A 7,332-nucleotide genomic window follows, 5' to 3' on the forward strand; every position below is an offset into this window, starting at 1 on the left:
GACTTCTAAGAGAAGGAAAGGGGGAAAGCATTTTTGAAATGAAGGGATGAGAGCAAGAATTTTTTAAGAAAATAGTTTGGACTCAAAAACTTTTGGATCAGGCTAAGGGTTACGTCCTGCGGCCAACCTAACAGCTCCGATACCACCTGAAGCGTCCCCAATCCTCTGGGACTCAAATGTGATACAATTACTAGTCCCAGGAGGCTAGTAAACACATTTATACATCAGATGATTCTAGATCTGCTTAAACGAGACAAACCTATAAAGGTGGCGAACAACTTTAAGAGTTGGTCCACAACTCGGGACATATCATCAGAGTGGGGCTAAAGCAGCCCGATATACGCAGTGAAGCAATTCAGCGGTCCAACAGCCACAGGCAAGTTGGGAACAGTCGTAACTCTTACCCGATCTCCTTTTTCTGAAAAACAACAAATAAGCAAGGGTGAGTACAAACGTACTCAGCAGCCCACCTTCACCCGCGGAATGGGGAAATCAGATATAATGCATGGAATATGTGGAGCTCAGGATATTTGCAGAAACATCAATATTTTATGCAGGGTTGTTTTTGAAAAACATTTTGTATTTTGCAAAGCGCATCCTCTCCAAAAGGAGCAGGAAGTTTTTCAGTATTATAACAAAATCTCATGGACTAAACCATCCAGGTATCTCAGCAGTTCCCACTGGTTTTCATTTTCAAAAACAGCTACTGGACTTCCCGTCCACCATAGCTCACGGCTCAACCGCCGAACCTTTTAAAAACCACTTTTCTCAAAACCATCTCTTTTTTTGGAAAACAAAACATTAATTGCCATACCATACCAGACTCGTCCATTCCTGTGGACACAGACTATTCGAATAGGTTTTCAAACTCTGCGCAGAGGTGTACACTTTACCCACTAGTTCGGCTCTACGATCCCATGGCCAATGAGACCCGAATCCGACTCTCTTTATTTCCCCGCACGTCCTAACCTTAACGGTTATCCGGAAGGAGTCAGGCCACCACCATGTCCAAACCGGACAAAACTTTCCCCCTCCTTATCCTCCCGGTGCTCCCCAGCCTTCATAACCCTGGGGTTGGACCGTACGAGTTCAGATTGAGTGACTGCCCACACAGTCTCGAGTGGTTGTACTATTAAAGAGTACAGGTAGTGAAGATGACAAACCGGTCCTTATATGAGGGGACAATCCTTCTGCTCACGCCTAAACCAGCTGAGACAACACCTTAGGCCCTCCCCTAAACCAGGGAGTCCCTGATTATCCCACTCACAAGGTGATAAGGGTGAAAACCCTTCATCACACACATTTTGAAAAGCATTTTCTTTTGAAAACTCACACCTGTTCTCAAATCATTTGGAACATATATATCAGGGATTGATTGCGGCAAGCGGCTAGGTGGCCATAATAACTTGTCTCAAAATCATATCATGCATAAAATAACAGGCTGAGGGTTGTGGTTGAAAAATCATAGGTAATTTATGCATCAAAGGGATCCAGTGAGCTTGTCGTGCTTATTCGGCGAAGGGGGAAGGGGAGCTCGCGGAACTGGCTTCTGGCTCCACCGCCTAGCGTAGACTTGCGGATCTGGCCTCCACGAGACGGCACGAATGCTCCGATAACTATGCAACATGAACAAGCAAACATACAAATGAGCAAGTATACCAACAAATATTTAGTATAGTGGTCAGAATAGTGATACATGGATGGGTAGAGTCTTGAGTAGAATATGTGTCATGTGGTGTTGAGATACTACTAGTGGTGGAGCGGAGGTGCTTACCAGGAGGGTGGACTGGAGGCGAAGCGACACTATGCGTGTAGCCGGCAGAGCAGAGTAACTGAGTGGGTGGGGTGTTTGCCTTGGCTGAGGGTGTTGAGTGTGTGTGTGGAGAGGGAGAGGGTAGCTGGGTGTATTTATAGCTGGGTGTATGTGGTGTAGCACAGTGAAGTTCACTGTTGGTGAGAATAGTGACGAATGAATCGTCTGACTTAGTATGAACAGGAGAGTTATAGGCAGAATATGGGACAAGAGTATTTTGGGAGTTTTCTGGAATATGGACCATGCTTAAGGGATGACATGGTTGGGTAGGGAATAGTTTGATAAGAATTTAGAAACGAGATTTCTTGGAATCTGAGTTTGGGAGCCTGGTTCGAAGGAATCTCAAAGTTAAGTGTGCTCAACTTGGAGAAACCTGGGATGGGTGACCAGATGGGAAGTTCCCACTGGAAGGAAAATCACAGTCATCGGAGTTCGTATGACCGGAATATGGGTCTGGCTGGTCTTAGGTGGACTGGACAGCATGATGTATGAGTAGTTGAAATTTGGGGTGATCGGCTAATCGATGAATAGTAACGATGAATAGTAACGACAAAAAAGTTACTAGATATCATCGATGAGCAGTAACGATGATGAATAGTAACGATGATGAATAGGAACACTAAATAGTAATGATGGTGAATAGTGTTAGTGAATAGTAATGATGAATAGTAACGGTGAATAGTGATGGTGAATAGTCGTATGAACGATGAATAGGGACTATGAACGAACGATGAACGATGAATAGGAACTATGAACGAACGGACGAACGATCGAATGATCGGACGAACGAACGATCGGAATTTCGGTAGCATAATGGTAGGACAAAGATTATCTGGAAGAACGATGAATAGGGACCATGAACGAACGATGAATAGGAACTATGAACGAACGATGAACGATCGAATGATCGATCGAACAAACGATCGGAATTTCGGCAGCATAACGGCAGGACAAGATTATTTGGATGAACGAACGGACGAACGATCGAGTGATCGGACGAACGAACGATCGGAATTTCGGCAGCATAACGGCAGGACAAAGATTATCTGGAAGAACGATGAATAGGGACTATGAACGAACGATGAACGATGAATAGGAACTATGAACGAACGATGAACGATCGAATGATCGAACGAACGAACGATCGGAATTTCGGCAGCATAACGGTAGGAAAAAGATTATTTGGACGAACGAACGGACGAACGATCGAACGATCGGACGAACGGACGAACGAACCATGAACGATCGGACGAACGATCGAACGATCGGACGAACGAACGAACAAACTAAGAACAGGGGACGAACGATCGAACGATCCTTGTGCTAGTGTGTGCTTGTGTGGAACATGGAGTGGGTGTGTGTGGGGGGGAAGAGAGTTGTCATGAAATGGCTTGGGGTGGGATGAGAGGAGGCCCTTGCCCCTCTATTTATAGCCATGGTGGGGGGATTAGGGGGAGGGATGAGAGGATTAGTGGGAGATTGAGAGGATTAGTGGGAGATTAGCATGTATTTGTCTTGTATAAGTGAGATTAGCTTGTAGAGCTCACTGTATGACACCGGAGGCATATATATACGTATGAGCATGAGGAAAGTTATGAAGAAAATATTTGTGGGGACTTGAAAAATGATTCTGAAGGTATTTCTCCGCAGGAAAATACTTGAAGATATATCGGTGGAATATTTGGACAATATTTCTGGACAGAACTTGAAGGGGGTTACTTGAGAAATATCTGGGCGGTATTTCTGGAAAGAAATTGAGGGTGATCACTGGGGAAATATTTGTAGGATATTTTGAGGAGGATTTTGGAGAGAATATAAACCACTATATTTTATTTGCTGATATCAACTCGCAAACAAACATTTTGAAATGAAATTTGAAAATTCATTTTGAACTTAGAGCGAGTTTGAGAAAATTTCAGGATTTGAATTTTTGGGATGCTACAACTTCAAACCCTAGATTATGGGCTAACCTGATCTCCTTTTGTTGACATACATGTGCATGATTCATCCTAGGTTAACCCGAAAACGTCTTACCTTACCCACGCCTAAGTTATGGTAATTCTATACTTCACAAGTTCAATGTGTGAACTACATTTCACATGGTCCTGACTTCATTATTTAGTGTGAGTCAAGTTCAGTAAAAGCAACAGGTCTAATGTAATGTCCAATTTGTATTGGTCTCCTTTATGAGGTTTGTCACCCTTTCTTACCAATGCATGCTACAACAAATGTTTGGACCTTCATATAGTTGATCTGTAAATGCTGACAACAATTAGATGTCTTGGTTGTGTTCACCAATATATGGTTGTCCACAAAGATCTGGAGTCTGTCAAATTTTTCTGTGGTTACATGGATTACATTTTTTGTTGATTTACAGATGGGCTTTCAATTATGATCATGAATGTGCCTCATCTTCTATACAAATCATGAGTTGTTCATATCTGTTCAACTATAGGTTTTTATCATGGGCATACATTTTTTGTAGATCAATGTGCGTCTTCTTCTGTATTAATCATGACTTGTTCATTTACTTTCCAACGTGATTGACTGCATCATCATGTGTTTCAAGCAGTACTTGTTCAAGTTTTTTTTGCAAAACTCACCTGCTTGCACATTATTTGACAATGAAGTTAATGGTTCAATTCATGTATCCTATTTAAAGAACCGACATATTACTTTTACTTAAATTTAGGTTACTCCTTTTACCTGAGGTAACCCCAATACCTCTCAGCTTAACCATGCCTACTTCATGGTCATTCTACATTAATTAACTTGTAATGTTGAGTTCAATATATCTTTGGTCAGTCATATAGTTCATGAGTACATCATGAGAAGTACAAGTTTTTAAAGTTCAGTAACATACATTGGCCTGTTAAAAATCATCATCAGTATGTGAGATAAATCTCTATGTCCATGTACTACACTTTATTTCAAGTTCATTGTCATACATTCGCCTTAACATTCCTTAACATTACCAGTCAAGCTTTCACTAAGTTCTTTATGTTCCTGCCATCAATATGAGTCATGCTTTAGTAATCAATACATGTCCCTGCCTATATTTTTGTTCATGTTTTTGGGAACTGTTTCATTCCAATAGGCTATATGGTTTATAAGGGTATGCACGTGTTACTTAATATATTACTTCTTTGCAGCACACTTGATAATGGCATCCTCGACTGAAGAAAAAATGAAGGCTTTGCTTAAAGTCCTTGTAGACTATGCCGAGGATGCCACAAAATCCCTAGGTGGTTTAGTAGGTCATGCTTTAGACCACATGCATGATGAAGAGATCGTAGCTAGAACCTTGTTTGACATGAAAGAAAAACTTGAATTGCTACAACAAGATGCCTTAGAGGCAAAAGTGCAAGCATTTCCAGAAATTGCTATGTACGACGGGGATGACATAAGTGTTGAACCTACATCTTCGTCGACCCCTCCAACAGTTACTGAACCATCTGTTGATGAAGAGGAGTTCTACTGCCCCGATGTCAGTGATGAGTGGTACTTCAGCGATTCTTATAGGTCAACTCGTAATAGCTACTGGAATATTTATTAGGTCCATGTATTCCAGTTCAAGTTGGAGGATATCCTTTTGAACTTCCAAGTACTCGTGTTGTCCAAGTAGTCGTGTTGTCCAAGTAGTCGTGTCATGTATGTCTAAGTCTTAGTGGTACCTCGTGACCATAAGCTAGAATGATGTAATGAATTATGTAGTATGTCTACTATGTTGACTCTTATTTGTTCTTGTGCTGCTGTTCCTAAAGAAACAGTTCATGAGAACTTTTTATTATTATTGTGCTCGTTTAAATGCTTCGTCTCTTCTTATGTTTACCTCGTTTTGTCCATTGAATTCAGTTTATACCATATCACTAAATGTCTGCCATGTCCACAAATACTAGCATGGACCCAGCAAACAATGCCACATCTTCGCAGCCGATGTCAAATACCTCAAGTGGCCAACAATTTCCCCCTCCACCCCCTTTATAGCCTACGGGCTTCATGCACCAGACTCCTATGGATTGCAACATGATGGGAAACCTTAATTTTCCTAGTCCTGGTCAAGGTCCAACAACAATGTGGGCTCCCATTCAGACAGGAAATACTAGTTCCCAATCTACCATGATTACGACCTCGCAATCTGCAGTCTATTGGAATCACTACATGAACTTTGTGAGGAATCCTCTTGGTTCAGTTGGAGTGAATCCTTTTCCAGAATCTTATCCTCCATCACATACTAGTACACCATTGCAGGGTTCCAATACTATACCTTCATTACCTGTAAACTTGGAGTCAGATGCTGAACATAGTGTTCAGGACATCAATAGTCCAGAAAAAATGCACCTCCAGTTCAGAAACAAAAGAAATCAAAGGAACAAAACTTTACTGGTCCAAAAGACATACTCATTTGCACTACATGGTTGCAAATTAGTAGTGACCCTATTGTGCACACTGGACAAAGGAGGGAGGGGCTTTGGGCTCGAATTGAAAAAAGGTACAACGAACAAAGGGGGGACTTCCCTTGTAGACTAAAAAGAGCACTTAGTAGCAGATGGTACAAGATTAGAGCAGATGTCAGTAAGTTTTCAGGATACTACGCAAGAGTCCTAAGAGATAAACAAAGTGGCTTAACTGACGAGGATAAGGTTAGACATATTTTACATAATTTATTTCATGTTGTACTTGCTGTCATTGTACATATTCTAATTGAACATCGAATTTTGCAGACATCCAAGGCAGCTACATTGTTTGCTCATGAGGAGAACAAACCATTTCATTATATGCATTGCTGGCATCAATTGAAGGGGGAACCGAAATGGGAGAGCATCTGTCAAGGATATTCGTTCAGAGGATTAAATGCTAAATCAATTGGATCTTCGGGTTGTCCATCAGTTGATGCACCAGAATATGATAGTGGATCTGTTGGGTTGATAGGAAAACGGCCCCGTGGTCGTGATTACAGTAAAGCAGAGAGAAAGAAAGGTGCATCTTCTTCGTCTCCAGAATACTTAAGTCGATTGCAAGAAATTACTGAAAACAAATACAGCGGTCCATAGAAAAGGGTGAAAAAAAGATAAGTGCAGTGAAGAAGACAGGGAAATACAGAAAAAGAGATTGGAATTGGAAGCACAAAAGTTAAGCATTTGACAAAGAGAACTAAAACTTGAAGAACTCGAATCGGCCAACAAACGATTGCAGATGCTGCTGTCAACAAATGAAGAAGATGTTGATCCAAAAGTTTGGATTATGATGAAGGAACAAAAAAAGTTGCAGTAGTTCATATTTAGTTTTGAGTAAACTTCAGCAATTCTGTTACATGTCGTCGACCTGGTGTATGAAACATCTTGAGACAATTTATCTAAGTTGATTATGTAATATGTTATTTGCAGAACATTATTAATCTGCTCGAACCATTGTAAGTTAAGTTGTATGCTGTTGTATTACAAAATAATGAACTCGGCTGTGATAAATGTTTCAAGTCTATTTGTTGCATTTGTATGCTATGGTTTACTTTGTACAAC

The sequence above is a fragment of the Zea mays genome, chromosome 5 (assembly GCF_902167145.1).
Source record: "Zea mays cultivar B73 chromosome 5, Zm-B73-REFERENCE-NAM-5.0, whole genome shotgun sequence".
Classification (NCBI taxonomy): Eukaryota; Viridiplantae; Streptophyta; class Magnoliopsida; order Poales; family Poaceae; genus Zea; species Zea mays.